This window comes from Lactuca serriola, chromosome 7 (assembly GCF_051521515.1).
Source record: "Lactuca serriola cultivar US96UC23 chromosome 7, Lser_US96UC23_V15, whole genome shotgun sequence".
Taxonomy (NCBI): Eukaryota; Viridiplantae; Streptophyta; class Magnoliopsida; order Asterales; family Asteraceae; genus Lactuca; species Lactuca serriola.
The window spans coordinates 139,231,323-139,254,700 of record NC_136414.1 but is presented as its reverse complement, the minus strand read 5'-3'; the positions used below and the strand labels follow the sequence as shown (position 1 = coordinate 139,254,700).

General features: G+C 32.8%; 1 long non-coding RNA gene across 1 annotated transcript; it reads right to left on the bottom strand.

Moving 5' to 3' along the window:
* Positions 1-9,804: 9,804 nt before the first annotated feature.
* LOC145064186 (uncharacterized) lies at positions 9,805-10,826 on the bottom strand. The gene is made up of 2 exons (XR_013688052.1): positions 10,665-10,826; positions 9,805-10,162 (listed from the first exon to the last, which is right to left on the bottom strand). It is a non-coding gene; the product is annotated as an uncharacterized LOC145064186 (long non-coding RNA).
* Positions 10,827-23,378: the final 12,552 nt, after the last annotated feature.

Sequence of the window (23,378 nt, the reverse complement as noted above, 5' to 3'; positions counted from 1 at the left end):
TAACAAGCTAAAATCAACAAAATCATCAATATTAAACTAATCCTACCATAAATCAAACCATAGTCTCAATATTGTCTCCCCAAACAGAAGTTAAAAGGTTTTAGCTCATGATTGAGGCAATTGAAAGCATAAAAACGAAATCTATATGTCTATACATGATGAAAAACAATAGATTAAATTAAGAATAATGAAAATTGCCTTTAATCTCCTTCAGAATCGGATTTAGGGTTGTATCTTTGTTCTCCAGGTCTTCTCTGACTTTAATTCGCAGCTTTTCTCTCCCCAAGGGTTCGAGAGTTTTTCATCTCGATCTGAAAAGCCGTTTTTATAGATTCAACACGACTCGTCGAGTCCATCACCGACTCGTCGTGTCCATCACTTAACCCCCGTGTACGGCAAGTTAAGGATTCCTCAGCTTCGCGAATCTTCATAGCGACTCGTCAAGTAGTCGACCCTACTCGCCGAGTACATCTTGTTTTTGGCATTTTTTTCTTCTTTGTTCAACTCCCAAGCTCCCAACTACTTTTCCTGCTTTCTTTTACTTCCGAGCTTTGCTTTTGGACTAAAACCACAATTCAAACACTTTTAAGTATCTTTTGTCCATAATATGCAATTAATTAGCTAATAAATGATAAACATCTATACTTAATATAAGGCTAAATATGCAAATATCAATGAACTCGGCGAGTTGCTCCCATGTTCATACTCAAATGACCTTTTAAGGTCAGATCTGCTTAGCCAACTCATAGATCTAACCTTTAAACACCTAAAAGTCATGTAAAGGTGCAACCTTTACATGCACCCAACCCATACCAAGCCTTAAATGGAGAAATAACACTAGGAATGGCAACCTAGTCTCTAATACCTCATTCACTTGCAAAAAGTTGGAAGATCCTGACTCTAGTGACCTCTCATGGTCCAGATAGGATGTTATTCATACCAAAGGGGACCTCATGCTCACTAGATCTCATAAACTATGTGAGGAAAAATGCTAAAACTATGGAATCTACCATATGAACATGAAATTGAAAGGATTTTACCTCCAAGGATGATATTCCGAGATAAATAGCTCAGATCCAGTCCTCTTCACGCTCTAGATTTGTGCTCCTATCTTCCTTCAAGAAAAACCACACCAAAAGATGATGAAATAGCCTTCTCTTTCCATCAACTCACTATCTCAGCTCTCTAGGGTTTCTCTGGCTGTAGTGGCCGCAAATGACGGCCATAAAGGCCTTTAAATAGGTCACAAACCCCGAAAATTAGGGTTTCACTTTACAACGCGAACACGCCGAGTCCACGCATCGACTCGTCGAGTCCGGTCATTAATCCGGATAAGAACTCGCGATCCTACTCGGCGAGTCTAAGCGTCAACTCGTCGAGTCCCTTCACAAAACTCAAAAATAACTAGTTAAGATGAGATACTTGGAAATCCGGATGTTACATTTTTATTAAAATGGTTGTATATATATATATATATATATATATATATATATATATATATATATATATATATATATATATATATATATATATATATATAGATGGTTGAAATTTGGGGCGTTACAAAAAGATTAACTAATGATCAAGACACTATATATGTATTATTGGTGAATAATGAATTGATTGCATAATTTCTTTTTCTTTTTTTGTTTTTTGGAGAAATGATGATCATGCAACAAGAATCGTCGACTGTGTGGAAACGGATCTAAAAGGGCAGACCTTTATTGGTGACATACATCTTTAATTTTGATATTTATTTGGTACTTGTGACGCCAATCAAAGTATATAGAGGGAAATGATTGCAGGTTTTTTATGGGTTTTAGCGGCGACAAGGTGTCATTGCCAACACTGTCGCCGCTAACATCGTCGCTACTAAAGGTATGCGATATACACCATTGATTGCCATTAGATTTATCCCACTATCAACGTTCAAGGTAAGTGGATGACAACTCACATAGATCGTGGTTTAGAAGCAATAGATGAACCAAATGGCTTCTAGCTTAGAGATATCAGGTGTTGTTCTCCCTCATTGAGATTGATTGTTCAAGTCTTCGTTGGGACATAAGTGATATTATCAGTAGTTTAGTAGGAGTATGTTAGATTTGTTGTTAAAAAATTGACGAGACACCATTAACAACGACACTTACTATTAGCGACGACACAAACACATATGTCATGTGTCACCACTATAACTGCCATTTCTTGCAGTTGTCCACGTTGTAACACTTGAATCTTGGTACGTATCATCTTTGCCCTTAGTTATTTTAAAATTGCATTTTGGTCCTTATAAAGTACATAGGGGCGTACCACATGGTACGCTTTGCGTACAAGTTGTGAAGCAAGTACGCAAGGCGTACCACATGGTACGCTTAGCGTACTGATGTGAGGTGGGAGCGGAACTCCGGACACGTACGTGGGTCGTATGCATATGTACATGGGGCGTACGTGCCTTTTAGTGAAACCCACCATCCACTTTATGGCTTACACTCTCGTTGTTCATGATGCATCGACTAGCATCAGTGAGAACCATGCAAGAATATCGGATTCCGCCTTGCCTCCACCTGATGTCGATCACTTTCAGACGATTCTGTTCATCTTCTCCATATGCAATTTGTGTTTCACATATGCGGCTGCTCACTCAAATCGATGCAATGTGAGGAAAAAGATGGTGAAATCACTTATCGTTCAATCCAATCGACACTCAAGTTTCTATGTCGTTCATTCCTTCATCTTCTTCTAACTAGTTATTTTTTTTCAATTGTCCTTAATTTCTGATTTTGCTTTTCCATTAACAACCTACAGTTTAAAGTTTTATCTTTTTGGAATTCAATTCGACGTGTTGGTAGGATTTAAGATTATCTAGGTTTTTCTTTAGTTTTAATTTCTTTGGTTAAATTTGTAAATTGCCGTAATTTTAGATAATATTCAGTTAAATTTGATTAGTTTACTTTTTAAGGCTAAATAATACTAGAGTGTTTGATTATTTTTATATGAAGAGTTGATTTTTTTGTTTTGAATAATTCGATATGGAAAAAGTTTTTATCCATTTTGAGAATATGGTCCATTTTGAGATTTAAAGGTCAAAATTCGACCAATAGTTTTAAAACTTATTGAATCGCATGCTATATCTATTTGACTTCCATAGTATGCTCTCTTTTTCATTAATTTGATTGTTCTTTTTATATAAAAAATGATGACAAAAACTTGATTCTTAGAGCATATATCATTTGTGTATATTTTGATGATCTTTTTTTTATTATTTTAATATTCATTATATGATAGTTTTCGAATCCATGGCTTTGGGTGATGTTTATCGATTTTAATTTGATTTTCAAAAAGGTTTTGATCAATTAGACTGTTGGTCATAGTATTATGATATTCCAAAAATTAAGAATTCATTCATTTATTTAAATGACAATTCACAATAAAATGATCATTTGTTTATTTTTAATGGGAATTTCATTTTTGGAATAGGATGTAAGAGAATTTTGGAATCATGTGTGTGAGAATCGTTTCACCAATGGAATGACTTTGCATGTTTGGAATCAGGGGTGATGAAGATTGGAACTGCAGCATCAACATATTATTTTAGAATGTATTAATGCATCAGTATATTCTTTAACAATGCATCGACATATTCTTTTAGCATAGACCAAATTGTAATACTTTTTACATCATAGTTGAAGAATGTCGTTATTATTTAAGAACGCCATTTGAATGTCAATGTCAATCTGTCTTGTTTTTGTTTACGTATGTTACTTTAGGAATGTTTTTTGTATTTCATTCTTCAAGAATGCATAATAGAAACCATTTAACTTTTTATGGATTTTCAATCTTTTAATGTTAGAATAGTTCATAGAATGTAATTAGTTGATATGTTATTAGTTTAAAGAATGTTTGTATATTACAATATACCAATAATGGTTTTTTTTAATAAGAAAATTTTAATTTCATATTCATAAGCATATTCTTTAAGAATGCACACCATACTCATAAACAAAATATATTATGTTAGAAAAACTATAATTAAGAAAGTTTAAAAATCAGATTTTTAAAATTAAAAGAATTAAATATCCCTTAAATTCCGAAATTTTCCTTTTGTAAATATCGTTTAATTGACTAAAATACATTTATGATGAAATTTATGTGATTATATGGTACATGTTATTCCATTATCTTTATCTTTATCTTTATCTTTATCTTTATCATACAATATTATAAAGGGAGCATTTTTTCTTTCACCACATTCATTTGAAACTCCCATGGATTTTTCCTTTCACCATATTCATTTGAAACTCCCATGACTTTTCAATTTCTTTCTAATAATAATTATAAGTTGGTTAATAAGGTTAAATAAATATCAAACCTAAAGTGTAATCATATATAAATTAAATTTCAATATTAAAATAATATATTTACTTCTACTTATAAAGTTATGTTTTTTTTTAAACTTTTAACATATTATACTTAAGTTATTAGTTTTAATATAGTATTGGATGTAAACCATTATCATTTTAAATATACAATTTTGGAACAATTTGTCTAAAATACTTAAAATATTAATTTAAATATTACACTACAGGGTCAACTTAAATATAAATCTAAGTTTAACTTAAAAAACCCAAAAAATATTTTGTAAATAGTTATAAATAATAAATTGTAGTATCTTTCTAATAATGATTATAAGTTGTTTAATAAAGTTAAATAAATATCAAACCTAAAGTGTAATCATAAATAAACTAAATTTCAATTTTCAAATAATATATTTACTTCTACTTATAAAGTTATGTGTTTAACTTTTAATATATTATACTTACTTTATTAAATTTAAAATGTTGTTGTATGTAAACCATTATTAGTTTAAAGCTACAACTTTTGAACAGTTTGGACAAAATACTTAAATTATTAATTTAAATATAGCATTACAGTATCAACTTAAATATAAATTTCAGTTCCACTTAAAAAACAAAAGAATATTTTGTATATAGTTAAAAGTGATAAATGCAAATACTAAAATGTAATCTCAATTTAACATAAATATTTCCAAAAGATATTTTTATAACTGTTAAAAGTTTTCAAGTAAGTAGCTTAAAATAACTTATAATAACAATAGTTAAAAATAACTCTATATAAATGATTATATTGTTACCTTGAAAATTGAAAAAAAAACAATGTTAGATGTTTTAAAAAATTATAATGATAGAAATTAAAACATTAAGCAAATAAATTTTTAAAAAATCAATTAACAATAGCAACAACTATAAATAACATTAAACCATATATTATATTTAAATTTATTCATGTGTAGCTCGCGAGTAAAAGTCATTCAAACGATTTACTAAACTACAATATTAAAATCTCATATTATATTTCTATTTATAAAATTATGAGTTTAACCTTTTAATATATTACAATTAACTTATTAGTTTAAATATGTTGTTGTATGTGAGAAATTATCATTTTAAAGTCACAACATTTGTATAACTTATGAGTTGATGCGAAATAGTTAATTTATTAATTTCAATATAATATAAAAAATTAACATAAATCAAAATTTCTGTTAAAATTGAAAAAAATCGAGAGACTATTTTATAATTAGTTAAAAATTCTAAATTATAGTGCTAAACCTAAATTGTAATCCTAAATTAACAAAGAAAACATGAAACTATTTTTTGTAATCATTAACAATTTTTAAATAAATAACTTAAAAATTACTTACAATAAAAATAGTTAAACATAATATTATATAAAAAACTATAATATTTTCTTTAAAAACAAAACAATGTTTTTTTGTTTTAAATAACTACAATCATAAAAACTAACAATATTCATCAAATAAATTTTAAAAATATTAAATTTCTGAAACTAAATTAAAATAATTAAGAGTTTTGAAATATGTTTTTTAATTAACTTACAACAAGAATAGCTAAAAGTAAAATTATATACAAAAATTATGTTGTTGTCTTTAAAAACAAAAATAATGTTTGATGTTTTAAATAATTACGATGATAAAAATTAAAATCTCAAGGAAATAAACTTTATAAAATTAATTAATCATAACAACAACTACAAATATCATTAAATCATATATTATATTAAATTTTATTCATAAGTAACATGCAGGTAGACGTCATTAAGACACTTAGGACTATACAATTTTAAAATATATCTACATTATCATATAATTCAAAACAAACAATGTTTAGACCAACTTTATATAAGATTTATTATATAAAAGCTAATATCAATGTCATTGATATATTTCAAAAACATATATCTGTAAAAATTTCAAATATATTGTTGTATTCTACGCAACGCGCGGGTATTCGTCTAGTACACTTATAAAGGAAACATTTTTCCTTTCACCACATTCATTTGAAACTCCCATGCATTTTTCATTTCACCACATTCATTTGAAACTCCCATGACTTTTCAATTTCTTTTTAATAATAATTATAAGTTATTTAATTAAGTTAAATAAATATCAAACCTAAAGTGTAATCATATATAAACTAAAGTTCAATATTAAAATCATATCATTACTTCTACTTATAAAGTTATGTTTTTTTTTAATTTTAACATATTATATTTAAATTATTAGTTTTGATATTTTGTTGGAGGTAAACATTATCATTTTAAAGATATAATTTTGGAACAATTTGTATAAAATACTTAAAAATATTAATTAAAATATATCATTATAATGCCAACTTAAATATAAATTTCAGTTTAACTTAAACAACCCAAAGAAAATTTTGTAAATAGTTAAAATTGATTAATTGTAGTGTCTTTCTAATAATGATTATAAGTTGGTTGAAAATGTTAAATAAATATCAAACCTAAAATGTAATCATAAATAAACTAAATTTCAATTTTAAAATAATATCTTCACTTCTACTTTTAAAGTTATGTCTTTAACTTGTAACATATTACACTTAATTCAATAGATTTAATATGTTGTTGTATGTAAACCATTATCAATTTAAAGTTACAACTTTTGAACAGTTTGGACAAAATACTTAAATTGTTAATTTAAATATAACATTACAATGTCAACTTAAATATAAAATTTAGTTCCAATTAAAAAACAAAATAATATTTTGTAAATAGTTAAAATTGATAAATTGTAGTGATAAATGCAAAAACTAAATTGTAATATCAATTTAACTAAAATATTTCCTAAATATATTTTTATAATCATTAAAAGTTTTCAAATAAGTAGCTTAAAATAACTTGCAATAACAATAGTTAAAAATAACTCTATATAAATGATTATATTGTTAGCTTTAAAATCAAAAAGCAATGTTTGATATTTTAAATAATTATAACGATATAATAAAAAATTAAGCTAATAAATTTTAAAAAATAAATTAACAATAACAATGACTATAAATAACATTAAAACATATGTTCTATTTAATTTTAGGGAAAACTGCAATAAAGTCCCTACATATTAGCCTCATAATCGATTTAGTCCTTATAGATTTTTTTTATTTAATTAAGTCTCAAATACCGGTAATCGTATTCAATTTAACCCTTTGACCTGGTCAACAGGTCATCCAACTTTCAAAAAATACATTTTTGGCCCAGATTTCAAAATTTATTACAAATTTAGTCCAAAACTTACACTTTTGGCAATTTTAAATTTTGTTACAAATTCGGTCCAAACTTTACCCTTTTTGCCCAAATTTTAGAATTTTATTATGAATTTATCCTAACTTTAGTTCTTTTTACAACTTTTTTCTCAAAAAATTGTTTTTAATATGTTTTTTCTTTATAAAATCATATTTATACAAAAAACATGTATTTTCACATAAAAATCTTATATTTTCTATATATATATATATATATATATATATATATATATATATATATATATATATGAAGGCGATAGGTGTTTGTATACATTTTTTTTTTGTAAAATACATTTTTGTATACATTTTTTTTTATAAAAACGGATTTGTATATATTTATATACTTAATAAATATATTTTTTTTAACTAAATATTTCATATACAAAAACTTTTTATATAAAATATATAAGATTATTTTGTGAAAATATTTTTTTTTGGAATAAATATGATTTTATAAAGAAAAAACATAGTAGAAACAATTTTTTGAGAAAAAAAAAGTCGTAAAAAAACTAAAGTAAGGATGAATTTATAACAAAATTATAAAATTTGGGCAAAAAGGGTAAAGTTTGGACCAAATTTGTAACAAAATTTAAAATATGGGCCAAAAGTGTAAATTTTGGACCAAATTTGTAACAAAATTTGAAATCTGGGCCAAAAATGTAATTTTTGAATGTTGGATGACCTGTTGACCGGGTCAAAGGGTTAAATTGAATACAATTACCGGTATTTAGGACTTAATTGAATAAAAAAAATATATAGGGACTAAATCGATTATGAGGCCAATATGTAAGAACTTTATTGCAGTTTTCCCTTAATTTTATTTATTTATAACTTGCGGGTAGAAGTCATTCAAACGATTGAGATTATGCAGTTATAATACATGTATGTATTATCATATAATTCAAAATAATCAATATATTATATCAATTTCGTATACTAATTATTATATCAATTTTAAAAGTAACGTTATTGTTATATTTAAAAAAACATATATTTGTAGAGACTTCAACTATATAAGTGTTTCTGCGCAACGCGCGGGTATTCGCCTAGTAATATCATAGACTCTTGTATCATAGTCATTTATTTATCTTTTTTTCATTCATTGGTCTATAATTATCTTTACGACCACACAATATATGTCATCCACATTATAACCTATATATATATATATATATATATATATATATATATATATATATATATATATATATATATATATATATATATATATATATTACAATATTACAAAATGGACCCTAAAGAATAGAAAATGATATAAAACATCTATAACTAACAAAAATTATATATATATATATATATATATATATATATATATATATATATATATATAAAAGATTTTTAGATAAAAATTTATACTCAAGGAACGTGAATTGATATGTCATTAAAAAGACATGATTTGACGATCCATAGAGTCATATTTTCTTTCTTATTTCTTATTGAGTTGAATAGTGATATTAATTTTTTCTTTTTCGGGTAAATTCATTGTTCTTGCTATCAAAATGACAATTCAATAATTTTAAAAAGGTTTATATTCAAAATTGGTATAAATTATAATTTTATAGATTATTCCAAGCAAAATAAAAATTATTCTTAAATGAAGATTCAATTATTTTAATTTTTACTTTTATGATATTTTCTATAAATAGTTTATATAGTCATAATAAAATTTAATATTAATTGATATAAAACACTAAAATTTTTAAAATTAAAATTTGTAAGCTGAAAAATAAAATAAATGTAAGGGCTAAAGTTATAGTTTAATAGGGATAAAAGTGTAACTTCTAAAATTAATCGGATGAATCGGTGGTGTATTATTTGTATTTGCCCTGTTTTTACAAAAAATTCAGAAATGGGGGAAAAAGCTCGGAAAAAGAAGAGAGCAGTAGGTTCCCGAGTGGGGAGAAGAAAGAAAGAGATGACGAAGAAAGTGACTCGGCGAGGAGATGCCAAGTTGCCCTTCCGAGCTCGGCATGCCGAGATCAAGGGCGGTGATCCCTGAGTCCGTGTCATCACTGCAAAGTAGTGTCGAGTACCACTCTCTGCAGCGTAGGGGCAATATAGTCATTTCAGGTTACATACTTAATTAACTGTGTACCACATGGGTCAAAACCCCCCAACAACAATTGTCAAACGTTTCTAGAAAAAGAAATGGACCGGAAATACCACATTTTACTAACAACAAGAACCATTATTGTATCAGACTAAAATTTATGCGGCCATGCTCATACATACAGAGCGTTTTTAATCAATAGAAGTAAACAAAAAGATGGAAATGATTTTAAATCTTATTTTCGGATCTTTAATTATTTGATGTGGTACAACCTTCAATACTGCTTAGCAACATATGGCATCTCCCATTTTATTCCTTCCACAGCATCCCTTCTTACAAAGTCTCGAACCTGGTGTCGAACCACATGGTTGTCGTTTTGGCGGTACTGGAACACCACTTCCACCTCCACTACCACACTCGGGTATATCTTGTTGTATCGGGGAATTGCAATCCGTAGCTGCATACATAAATTTCATATATATATATATATATATATATATATATATATATATATATATATATATATATATATATATATATATATATATATATATATATATATATATATATATATATATATATATATATTTCTTTTACTAAAGGACCCAAAGACCTCAACTAATAGTAGTATTTAACAATTTTGTTACTTCCGATGTGTGGATCAATAATAATTATCAAATTGTTCACTCAAGGTTTTATCAATATAACGTGTTGTTTTAAGTTGTATGGGTACGTGACATCATGCAAGTACAAGTTGTATGCTGAAAATCTGGAAATAGGCGAATGAAAAACAAATTGGTGATAGAAGAAGATACACAAATGATGTCAAACTCTGTTTTGTATTCTTGAAAATGTATTTAACTGTATACACGTACTTGGTTAAATTATAAGAAATGCTGGAACAACTTCATTTAGGGTTTTCCTATTATTAACTGTGAGATGAGTAGAGAAAACCAAACCTAGTTGGCGGATATGGTGGTATGGTGTTCGAGCTGCAATGGCGATTGTCATGATGTGAGATGACGAAGTAATGACGATGAAGATGATAAGAGCCAAGGCAAGTCTTCCATCTTTTAAGAACGAGGCCATTATTGAAAGTGAATGACTAACAAATGAACTGTGTGTGTAACCATTCATCAAGGATCCATCTATTTATACACAATCCTCCTCTAGCGTTTGTTTAAACAATGACCAAATATTTGACCATTTGGGTCAATGATATACGTATTAATTATTAAGCAGTAACGGAAACTGGTAGGAAAAGAGTATGGCTCACCGTTTTTAGCCGCCTAAGAAATCCTACCTTCTCACTCATTTCCTGAATTTTCACTGTTGTTAGACGCTCCTTCTACATATAGGGTTAAGAAAGGCGAAGTTGTGCAAAAGGCTGGAGAAGATGTAACCACGATGCCTACCAAGGGCTTTGTTTTAGGAACAGCACAATCGTTTGACAAAGAACATTAGTTCACATTCAACGCATCTGCCAAAGATATTGACCTTGATTGGGAATGGGTCGTCCAAAGTTGAAAGAAGTGAACAAGTACCAAGTGGAGATAAAGAATTATTTGCTCCTCTTCATGGGAGAACTTCTCTCTCTAAATATAAGGTCTCAAGTAGTTGGTCCACCCCAGTCGACAACTCTTCCTTTATTACCCAAAACAGATTGAAAGCCCCACTTGATCGATGTTAATTACAAATGTACGGAAATTCATAAAAAGAATTGATAATCAAAAAAGGGCTAGTAAATTGTTAGCGGTATCGGTTGTTGTCTTTTCTCTTTAAGTTGTTGTCCTTTCTCTTTAAGGTCGAGTGTTCAAGTCTTTTCACGGACATAAATAACTTTAGAAGTAGTTTAGGAATAGAATAGATTTGACATTCCAAAAAAAATTAAGAGTAAATTAGTATACATGAGTGATTAGTACAAAAATGAGTTTTGCCGACACAAAAAAATCTGTCATTAAAGACATTACGACGTTTTTTTTTATTCAATGTGTGAGGAAATGCGGTGTCATTGATGAGAGTTTAGAGACGGAGGAATTATCTTTCTGATTCTTATTCACCTCACGTGTAACAACGAGTACAACTACATCTAATTAGTTAACAAGAAATAACAAATTAAGCTAAAAACTAGTTACACATGTGCTCCTATCTAAGTGGCAACTAAGCCACTTTATATCCTCCAAACCTAGTCAACAGAAAACCAAGTTTTCTATTTATCCAAATCTAACCCATGACACCCGTTCGCCTATTGCCCGTTAACCCGTTAAACAAACCGATTAAGCCAACATATATGTTATGATGATGTTGAATTATAGTGACTATCTTATTTTGATAACCGTCACCAATAATACACACACACACATATATATATATATATATATATATATATATATATATATATATATATATATATATATTGACTTTTAATTTATTTTACATGACTATTATGTACCTTTTGTCACCAATTAGAAGGTAATGAGTCATCATAAAATAGTTTTAGTGACAAGAATATTATTATAGAATGACGTTGTATACATTACTCACTCACAAGAAATTCGATGGTGACCATAAAGGATTTATAGCGGCGTGTTTTTTTTTCTAATGGCAAATGTTGACATATATTTACCTTGATGAGTTATGAAATCAATAAACGAATCAAAACAAATGTAAAGGTATAAACACTTCATGTAAATAATTTTTTAAGCTCATACTAATCAAGAAAATAGAATAGAGTACAAAGTGATAATGAAAGTGTTATGCGCGAATGTAGATTAAATGTTTTTCAAGTTGTGCTTCTCGTATTAAGAAGACTCCAATTGGATAGTAATGCACGCGCATCTCATATGTTTATGTTTTAGACTTCCGTTTTTTTGATGTATGATACAAGGGTTTTCACATGACATGTTTTTGGGATTTTAGAACTATTGGTAATTCATTTTTTTGTTACACTCAGTTTCGGATTGCTTCATTATTCTGGGCTGTGGCCCAATCATCATTTGTCATGAGGCTTCGTGCCTTGGGGAAAAATGATTTGGCCCTTTTTGAATGTGGGTGTTATAGTTTTAGTGATCCAAGAGTTCAATTGTGTTTCAGAGCCCAAGAGTATAATCGTAATTAAGGCAGTTAGGGTCTTCATGAATTTTGGGTTATTGTTCGGGAGGTTTTAAGGTGGGGTGAGTTTTTAGAAGTGTAGGGATTCTCGTCACCTTTCCGTGGATATAAAGTTCGTCGGAAACAGACTTAGAACGAAGACGTTAGAGCCAAGTGAAGTTAGGGTTTTAGAGGTTCAATGAGTACGCGGGGCGTACTCATTGTGAACACCGAGCGTAGAGGGTTAAGTGGTCACTGATGGTCTTTGAGTACGTTGGGCGTACTAAGGGGTACACAAGGCGTACTCCCTTCAGATCAAAAGCCTAGTTTTGGGGTTCCTACCCTATATCAACATCATTATGGTCTTCATTTGGGTCTTTTAAGTCAGCCTCCATCCCCTTTCATCTAACTTTAAACCCTAGAGTGCCTTAAGTGAGTCTTGGAGCTTGGAAGAGTGTTTGTGGTGGCTTGTGCAAGAGAAGGAGAAGTTTAAAGACTAGCTATCTTGAAAGGAGCTTAAAGATCCAAAAGTTACATCATCATTTCGTGATCTTGAAGGTATAAAGTCTCTATCTTGCTCACACTTCGGTTAGATCTTATTTTGGGTTTGTTCTTAGTCATTTTAGCCTCTTTTGGTGGTTCTTATGAGCTATAGTTGTTTTAGAGGATTAATCTTGGGGATCTGGACGTTTTAGGTATCCCAAAGGCTTAAAAATGTGATATTTATGGTTTATTTGGAGTCATGCATGTGTTAAGACCTTTCATTAAGCTATTTTGAGCTCTAGAGTCCCATTAAGCCATGTATGCGAGTAAATTTGTCAACTTTACGTAATAAGTCATCTATGGGAATCAGATCTGAGAGTTTAGAGCAAGGATTTAAGTTACTAAGTGCTTAATGGAGGAGATTGGGGTTTAGGGGAGTACGTTGGGCGTACCCATCTGGTATGTTGCGGGTACTGGCCCAAAGGGTGTACGCTAGGTGTACCGACTTAGTACGCGGAGCATACTCTTCCTATTTTACCTTTCTTGTTTTGTTGACTTTTATCGGGCATTTGACCTTTGACAAGAAGTGGACTAGGGTGGACCATTGGATATTTTGGGCCTTTCTGGATATTGGGCCTTCTCAGGATAGGTCCATGATGGATTTGGGCCTAATTTGGATATTTGGGCCTTATTGGGCCTGGTGGTGTCATTTCGGATTTGGGTTATCGTTTGGGCGTGAATTGATTGGGGTTTGTTGAACCAGCTGTGAATATGTGTTTTTATTAGGAATAAGTTATTGGGCTTTAGGGTACGACCCATGTAAGGGTTGGGCCCAATTTAGAAAATTGGGTCATAAGTGGGCCTTGGATGACTTTTGGTTTGTGGGCCTTTTGATGGGGAGTTTGGGCCTTAATCTTGGACAAAACGAGGTGAAGGTTAAAATGGTGTTTTACCCTATTTATGGATTATTGGATTTTGTATAGAACCCAATTGTTAATTGGGTGTTATTTGTTTGATAGGGCGGGGATTCTAGTGGATCTGCAGTCAAAGATATTTTCATGTGACCAGCTGTTTAGGTGAGTTTCCTCACTAGGTTTAGCGAGTCCAAAGCACCAAGGTTGACCCTCGTTTGGTTATGTTATTATACTTGTTTTTCTATGTGATACTTGTATATGTATGTTTATTGGGTGAGGACCCTTATGCGAGTGTGGGCGGGGCCCATATCTCATTTGGGCGGGGCCTGTTATATGATATGTATGGTATGTGGTATTTTGGGGAACTCACTAAGCTTTGTGCTTACAATTTGTGGTTTATGGTTTTAGGTACTTCTGGTTCGAAAGGGAAGAGCCCAGCTTGATCGCAACACATACACCCGTTTTTTTCCGCAATTCATGAGTTTGGGATTTTACTCTGATAATTGTTTTACTTTGGAATACCTTTAAATGTTTGAATAAAGATAAATGAATGTTTGAATACATATTAAAATGAAATTTTACCCTATGGTTTTCGGGACGTTACAAGTTGGTATCAGAGCCTTGGTTTGAGGGATTCGGGAATACTGAGGATTTGTTGAAAATTTTCGTAAAATAAATGTTTTATCAGAAAGGATTTCTAATCAAAGAAAATGGTGTGATGCGTGCAATCGGCCGAACTCAAGTAAGTGGTTCCCAAAATACCAATACATGTTTATTATGATATATGATACGATTATGAGAATTGCATGCTAGATTATGGCTAAGGATCTGCTCAGTATAATATGATAAGAGATATTCCCTTATATGCCTGATTGTATGAGCTTTAGAATTGCATGCTAGTATGAATTTCTGATAAGTGGATACAATGGCTTTATTAGTGTAAGTTGGTTAGATTTTTTGTTGCCTGAATGCATGCTGATTGCTTTGTGGTTTGTGAGACTCTTAGTGATGTGGACCAGCTACTAAGTGAAACATCCCGGAAATCAAGGGTAAAAAAAATTCATTTTTAATATATAAATTCCAAAATCCATTTACATTTGTCCAAGAATTAAGATATTCCAAATTAAAAACCATTATCAGAGTAATTCCCAAAATCATAAGCTGCGGAAAAACATAGGTGTGTCCGCTGCGATCAAGTTGTGCCCTTCCTTTTCAAACCGGAAGTACCTGAAACCATAAAGCACAAACTATAAGCACAAAGCTTAGTGATTTCCCCAAATACCACATACCGAACATATCATATGAGCCATACATATCATACATATCCAATCAATCAATAAAAGTATTATGTGCCAACCATAGTCTTGCCATTATGCCACGAGCCGTCTCGCGCTCTTCCTTGTTAGGTCGGGGGCCAAAACCTTGGGTCTTACAGACAAGTTCCAGGAGTGACCTCCGACTCTTCCGTGTTGGATAAGGTGTCTAATTCCATAACTATATTTGAGATGTACTTAACCCAATCCGGCATGGTCCATTTTGGTTTCACTTCACCCGAATAATTTATATGGATAATCTTTTGAGAATAGTATACGTTATGATTTATTAATATATTATAAGTTCTAATATATTAATATGAAATCATATTATTTAATTAGTATTTATTTAAAATTAATTTGGAATTAATTTAGTGATCAAAAGTGTGACTAATTAAATATGGACTCTTGTATTTATATAGTGTGAGCTAATGCTTATTTAGAATGGGCTAGGCTTGCATGGTAAGCCCATGGAGCTTTAACCCATTGATCTCATGGAAATGAAAGGTCATGGGTATTAAGGTTTACATGGATGTAACCCTAATCCATTACAATATATAAAAGGGTCCTTGGCAATTGAAATGGCACTAGTTTTTGTGTGAGAACTAAGGGTGGCGATTTCTAGAAGTGTTCTACTATTCTCTCAAGTTTCCAAGGTTTGTGGTGATTTGTGACTTCCATTTGATGCATCCACATTATTGGTGCTAGGCTCTCAAACTTCAAGCAATCAACCACTACTGAAAGGTATGTAACTCTACTAGCTTATTATGTTTCAAAGTCCCCCATGCCATACTAGTTAGGTTAAGAACCCTGGAAAAGAAAATTTGCATGTATCTTAGTAAAACATAGATCCAAGGTTTCTAGGGTTGCATGTACACCATAGGAGTGTTAGAATGCTCAAAACCCATCAGTGGTATCAGAGCCTAGGCTTTTTCTCTTGATACTTGATGCAAATTGTTGAAAAAACTCAAGTTTTCTGCATTCTGCAGCATGAACTCGCCGAATCCATGGGGGGACTCGACGAGTCCATGTGATAATTCATCCTACTCATCGAGTAGGTTCGTGCACTCGACGAGTACGAGCCCCTGAATGCAGATTTTCGAGTTTTTCTGCTAGAAATGGACTAGAAACATTACCCTAAATTGTTTTGGTCTTATAAAACTTGTTTTAGTTGGTGTAATGGTTATGCTAATCCATTTTCAATAGTTATTATCAAAATTTCAAGTTCTGTATGGTTTATTTATGATTCTTGAAATTGTTGATATGAATGTTCATGAACTTATGAGTTTAGAAGATCATAAGAATTATTTGCAACTTACTTGGTAGTTTAATTCTTGATCTTTATGTGTTTAATTGGAATCCATAATTTTTCATCAAGTTATGGATTACCAAAAGTCACTCTTTTAAAGTCCATTAAAGAAACACATAGGTTACATAAAATGAAAAGTCTCATTTTAATAAAGCATTAACACATAAGTCATAAAAGATGAAAAGTTCTGAAAGTTACAAAACTTAACCTCAAGTTTTGGAACATGTAAAGTCTCACACACTTTGGTAAAACTTTAGTTCCAACCCTTAGAATTTTAAAAGTTAAAATTCAACCGTTATACTTTATAATATTATAAGTTTAATACTCCCTCCGTCCCAATATTATAGTCCATCTTTCATTTTTGGTTTGTCCCAAAATAATAGTCGACTTCTAAAAATAAATAGCATTTTTACCAAAATACCCTTCATTATTACTTAACCAACTAAGCTTTTAATGGAACATTAAATGCAAAGTAAGGACAAAATTGTCATTTTATTGTATAAAGTTAGTGGTAATTAATGCTTCCTTAATTTGTGTGTTTTTTGTCTGTGGACAATAATATTAGGACGGAGGGAGTAATAATTATATATGTATAAGAACAAGTCGTTTTACCGTTAGTAGGCCTCATTCACAAAGCTGGTCTATAAGGGGGGTATAAGGTTGTTGCCTATAAAATGGCAGCTTAATGGGTGTCCACTCTCATCCACCGCTTCCTTGACTGGTGTAGGGTCGTTAGCCGAATGGGTAGGACAATGAGTTTAATCCTCATTAAAAGTATGATGAGTGTAAAGTAACTAAATGTTTTTAATCTTAGTTACTTTAGGAAAATGTGAATAAGGTGCTAACCTATGAAATTACACTTTTCACTTTGATTAAGTCGTTAGTGGAGCGTGTGTGGTTAACCGGCACACTAACTCGGACTTAACAAGGTAGGAAAAGGGTGGCTTAAGGTTTATTATAGATTGGTGGAGCGCGTGTGGTTAACCGACACATCTGTTAGGTGATAAACATTAAGAGTACCAAGTAATTTGCATGGTTACTTCACACCTTATTTTGTGATCCTTGGCATCCCAGTCACAAAACCTGAAGGGCACACTCGAGATTGAAACATGCCATTGAAAAGTTCAATGAATCTCAAAGAATCTAGGAGTTTCAAAACCAATTAAAACCTAATAATTTATTTTGATTTTCATGGTGAAAATTGGTGAATCGTCATTCACCTACCTTCAAATATTTAATAGCTTGGATTACGACATCCCTCTTCTATGTTATAAAATATTGTGTTGGGTCCTAGCCTTAATATTACATTTGGGTGTCTTATTAACGACTATCTTTATATCTAATCTAAACTTGTCTTTCTTCTTTTCAGATGTCTTCCAACAATGTTGCTTCTGGCTCAAACCCTACCGGCTCCTTCTCTCTCATAAACCTTTATGGGAGAGTCATCTTCGATGGATCCAACTTTATTGATTAGATCAGGAACATCAAGATGGTCATTCGGTATGAGGACAAGGAATATGTCCTCAACAAGGATCTTAAGGAACTTGATGAGTCGCCTGCTACTCCTGAGGAGATCGCTGAATACCAGGCACATGAGAGAGATGCCACTAAGGTGGCATGTATCATGTTGGACACAATGACAACCGAGCTCCAAAAGTCCTATGAGGACTATTACCCTTTTGAGATGCACCAGGACTTGATGGATCGCTACCATCAGAGTGCTCGTCAAGAGAAGTATGAAATCATCTCCTCCATGATAACAACCCGGATGAAGGATGGTGAACCCATCACGAGCCACATGCAGAAAATGCAAAGGTATGTGGACCATTTGCTGAAACTGAATGTGAACTTCCTCGAGGAGTTGGCAATTGAAATCATTTTGCACTCCTTACCTTCGTGTTATGATCAATTCCGAATGACATACCACATGAACAAGGAGGAAGTTACACTCAGCAAACTTCAAGGACTCTTGAAGACCGCCGAAAGTGGTCTTAAGGGTAAATCGGTTGTTACCACTCCTACTCCTACCGTGATCCCTTTCTTGGCAATCGGGCAAGGCAAAGGAAAGAAGAGGAAGATCCCTTCGAAGGGTACCAAGGGAAAGTCCCTTGATGGCTCCTCTTCAAGTGAAACCAAGAAAGGTTCTGTCACTCCTTCTGCAAACCCTAAAGAGGCCGAATGCTTCTATTGCCATGAAAAGTCGCACTGGAAGCGAAACTGCCCAAAGTACCTGCAAAGGTTATGGATGGGAAAGTAAAACCCAATCATGCAGGTATTTACAATATATTGTCTAATAACTCACCCCATTCTAATTCTTGGGTACTCAATACTGGTCGTGGTATTCACGTATGTTCTGATTTGCAGGGACTAAGAAGAAGTGAGAATGTGGAGCATGAGAAGATAAACTTGATCATGGGGAATAGGAAAGCTTCACCTGTCACGAAGATTGGAGTTTATTCTTTGATGCTAAGTAGTGGGTTAGTGTTCGATTTGAATAAGTGTTATTACTCGTCTAAAATGGCGAGAAATATTATTTCCTTTCATGGTTTGTACAAACAAGGTTTTACCTTTTCGTTTGATAATGAATGTGGTGGTATTAATGCCTTCTTTAATAATGTTATTTATTTTAAAGCATTACCTTGTGATGGTGTATATGAAACTGTGTCGGTTGTTGATAACCTAGGAAATAATGTATTGTGCATCGATTCATTCACTAGCTTGGATAAAACATCATTATGGAATTGTCGTCTTGGACATGTAAGCAAGAAATGCATAGGCCAACTCCAAAAGGATGGAGTCATGGAGTCATTTGACCTAAAGTCGGATGATAGTTGTGAATCTTGTTTGCTTGGGAAAATGACAATGTCACCCTTCACTAGTTCTTGTGCTAGGGGTGAGGGTTTGTTGGATCTCATACATACTGATGTGTGTGGACCCTTCAGAACCACCACAAGAGATGCTAACCGCTTCTATGTGACTTTTACTGATGATTTTAGTAGATATGGATATGTCTACTTAATCAAGCATAAGTCAGAAACCTTTGAAAAGTTCAAGGAGTTTAAACAGGAAGTGGAGAATTAGTTGGTTAGGAACATTAAGATGCTTCGATCCGATCGAGGTGGTGAGTATCTTAGTACAGAGTTCCTTGACTATCTTAAGGAATGTGGGATTGTCTCACAATTGACACCTCCCAAGACACCACGGCTTAATGGTGTGGCTGAGAGGCGTAATCGAACCTTGTTGGATATGGTTCATTCCACGATGAGTCCAGCTTCGCTACCAATCTCATTTTGGGGGTATGCCTTAGAGACTGTTGCCCATATTCTTAATCTAGTCCCTACCAAAAAGGTTGCCAAAACACCTCACGAGATGTGGACTGGAAAAGTTCCAATATAGACCACATCAAAATCTGGGGTTGCGAGGTTTTCATGAGGCGCGAGACTCGCGATAAGCTCGAACCTTGAAGTGAGAGGTGTATTTTCATCGGCTACCCACAGAGATCCTTTGGTTACCTCTTCTACAGACCCAGTGATAATGTGGTCTTTGTAGCAAGGAGAGGAGTCTTTCGCGAGAGAGAGTTCATGAGCCAAGGAAACAGTGGGAGGAAAATTGACCTTGAAGAAATTCAAGAGTCAAGTGGTGAAGGAACCTCAAACCCTAGCAATCAACCTGAGGAGGAAACTCCTGTTGATCCGACAGATGAGTCTGTACCTCTGAGGCGTTCCACGAGATTTAGGAATGCACCTGAGCATTACTATGGTTTCCATATTACTACGACAGGTGATACACTTATCAGTGATAGCACACTGGTAAGTCTGGATGAACCTAACAACTACACAAAAGCCATGGCAGACTTTGAGGCTACTAAATGGAAAGAGGCTATGGACAACGAGATACAGTCCATGTATGACAATCAAGTTTGGAACTTGGTTGACAATGTATCAGGTCGTAAGACAGTCAGGTGCAAATGGATCTTCAAGAAGAAGACCGAAATGGATGGTAATGTACACACTTATAAGGCGCGAGTCGTTACAAAGGGATTTTCTCAAACTCCAGGAGTTGATTATGATGAGACCTTTTCACTAGTAGCAAAGATTAAGTCTATTAGGGTTATGTTAGCCATCGCTGCATTTCATGACTATGAAATATGGCAAATGGATGTTAAAACCGCTTTCCTTAATGGAAAATTGGCTGAGGATGTTTACATGAGTCAGACAGAGGGTTTTGTTAGCGCAAAGTACCCTAATAGAGTGTGTAAGCTTGAGAAATCCATCTATGGATTGAAACAAGCACCTCGCAGATGGAATCTTTGTTTCGATGAGAGAGTCAAAGAGTTTGGTTTTTTGAGGAGAGAAGATGAATCTTGTGTATATGTCAAGGCTAGTGGGAGTATAGTTAGCTTTTTGGTATTGTATGTGGATGACATACTACTCATAGGAAATAACATCCTAACTCTGCAGGAAGTGAAGTCCTAGCTTGGGAAGTGTTTCGCTATGAAGGACCTTGGAGAAGCTACCTATATCCTAGGGATAAGGATTTTGAAAGACAGGAGTAAAAGACTAATTGGACTTACTCAAAGCACCTATATGGATAAAGTGTTGAAAAGGTTCAACATGCAGAACTCCAAGAAAGGTGAGTTACCGATCCCGAGTAACGCCATATTGAGTAAGACTCGGAGCTCGAGTACAGAGGCTGAGATAGTAGAGATGAGTCGAGTTCCGTATGCTTCCGTTGTAGGCTCGATCATGTATGTTATGCCTTGTACTTGTCCTGATGTGGCCTTTGCATTGAGCATGGTCAACAGATATCAGGGGAATCCTGGTAAGGCTCACTGGACAGCGGTAAAGAACATTGTCAAGTACCTGCGGAGGACTAAGGACTGGATCCTTACCCTCGGTGGGAGTGATGACTTGAGAGTAGTAGGGTATAGTGGTGCTAGCTTCTAGACTGATAGGGATAATTTCAGCTCTCAATCAGGCTGGGTCTTTACCTTAAACGAAGGAGCAAGATATAGTGGTTGATTTAACTTGCGAATCAGAGTATATACCAGCAAACAAGGCAACAAAGGATGCGATATGGATGAAGAACTTCATCGGAGACCTTGGAGTTGTACCAGCTATAAAGGAGCCTATGGATATTTCTGTGACAACAATAGTGCGGTTGCCTTAGCCAAGGAACCAAGAGATCATTGCAGATCTAGACACGTTGATAGAAAATATCACTTCATCATACATCGAATAGAAGGACTCCTCGTGGCAAAGAGGGTATCACCAGATAAGAACCCAGCAGATCCCTCATGAAGGGACTGAGTAGGGTTAAGCATCTTCATCATGCAAGGTGCATAGGGCTAAAGGATGATATTAGTTTTGGAAATTAGATAGCTTTGAAATTTGTAAAGTGTAATTAACATTTGATGATAAATAAAAGTTGTTGATTATTTATAAGTAAAGTGTTGTTATCTTTTGTCAATCGTTTACTATCATTTCAATTTGCATGTTTTGACTTCCAGAATAATTATGTTATGGTATATCATATTATTCAAATTCTCCAGAGTTGTTCATATGTGACAAACCGTTATTTCAAACCTATGTAATAATGTAATTCAATTTGTACTTCTTTTTAATAATAAAGAAATTTTTTAGCATACTGTGTATATTTACATAATTGACTCTAAAATATAAAGTATTAAACAATCTCGATTGGGATGAACCAAGTGGTAAAGATTGTAACCAGGTTTCCAAAAATATAAATAACACTAAAATCTGAGTTATAACAAAGAAGTTATGACCAATCGAAGATCCGCGACAAACTCGACAAACCACTATTCAGTGTAAAAACTGAATTTTCAATAAAAGGCTTTTTAGCCATAACAATCTACATGAAAGTTGTAGATTATGTTAAACCGAGAACTTTCATAAAAAGAACGCCAAAATCTGACTTCGTATGAGGAAGTCATGATTTTTCTAAGTTTCAGAAAAGCAGTGTACATCTAAAAACTCGAAATAAAGATCGAATGATTTTTAGCCAACACAACCTAAACGAGAATTTAAGGTCTTGTCAATAGTAGTACAACTGTAAAAAAAACAGAAAAAAACGGACATCGGATGAAGAATTTATGAATTTTTAACGGATTTTCTTGTCCCGGTCTTTTAAAAATAATAATATTAAAAAATAAATTCAAAATTAGTTGACGAAGTCTAAATAAAAGTCGTAGAGTATAATTTTACCTACGCGTGTATATAAAGAACGTCAAAAACGGTGTTCGTATGCGAAAGTTATGATTTTTGCAAGTTTTTTGCACAAAAATCGAAAAATGTTGAAAACCGGGAAAAATCGCATGGTCACCCTTCTGCCACATCACCTCGCATGCGAGGCCTCCCCATGTCAGACACGTGTTCGCTGCTGATTGGACCAAAGCTGCACGTGGCGCCTCCTGATTGGACCGAAGTTCGGCCCTCTCCTGATCTGACGCGCGCCTCGCACCGGTGGCGCATTCTGAACCTCGCATCGCTAGCTCCGACTTCGGCCTCGTGGCCTTCGATGCTGATAACGCGTGGCTGCCGA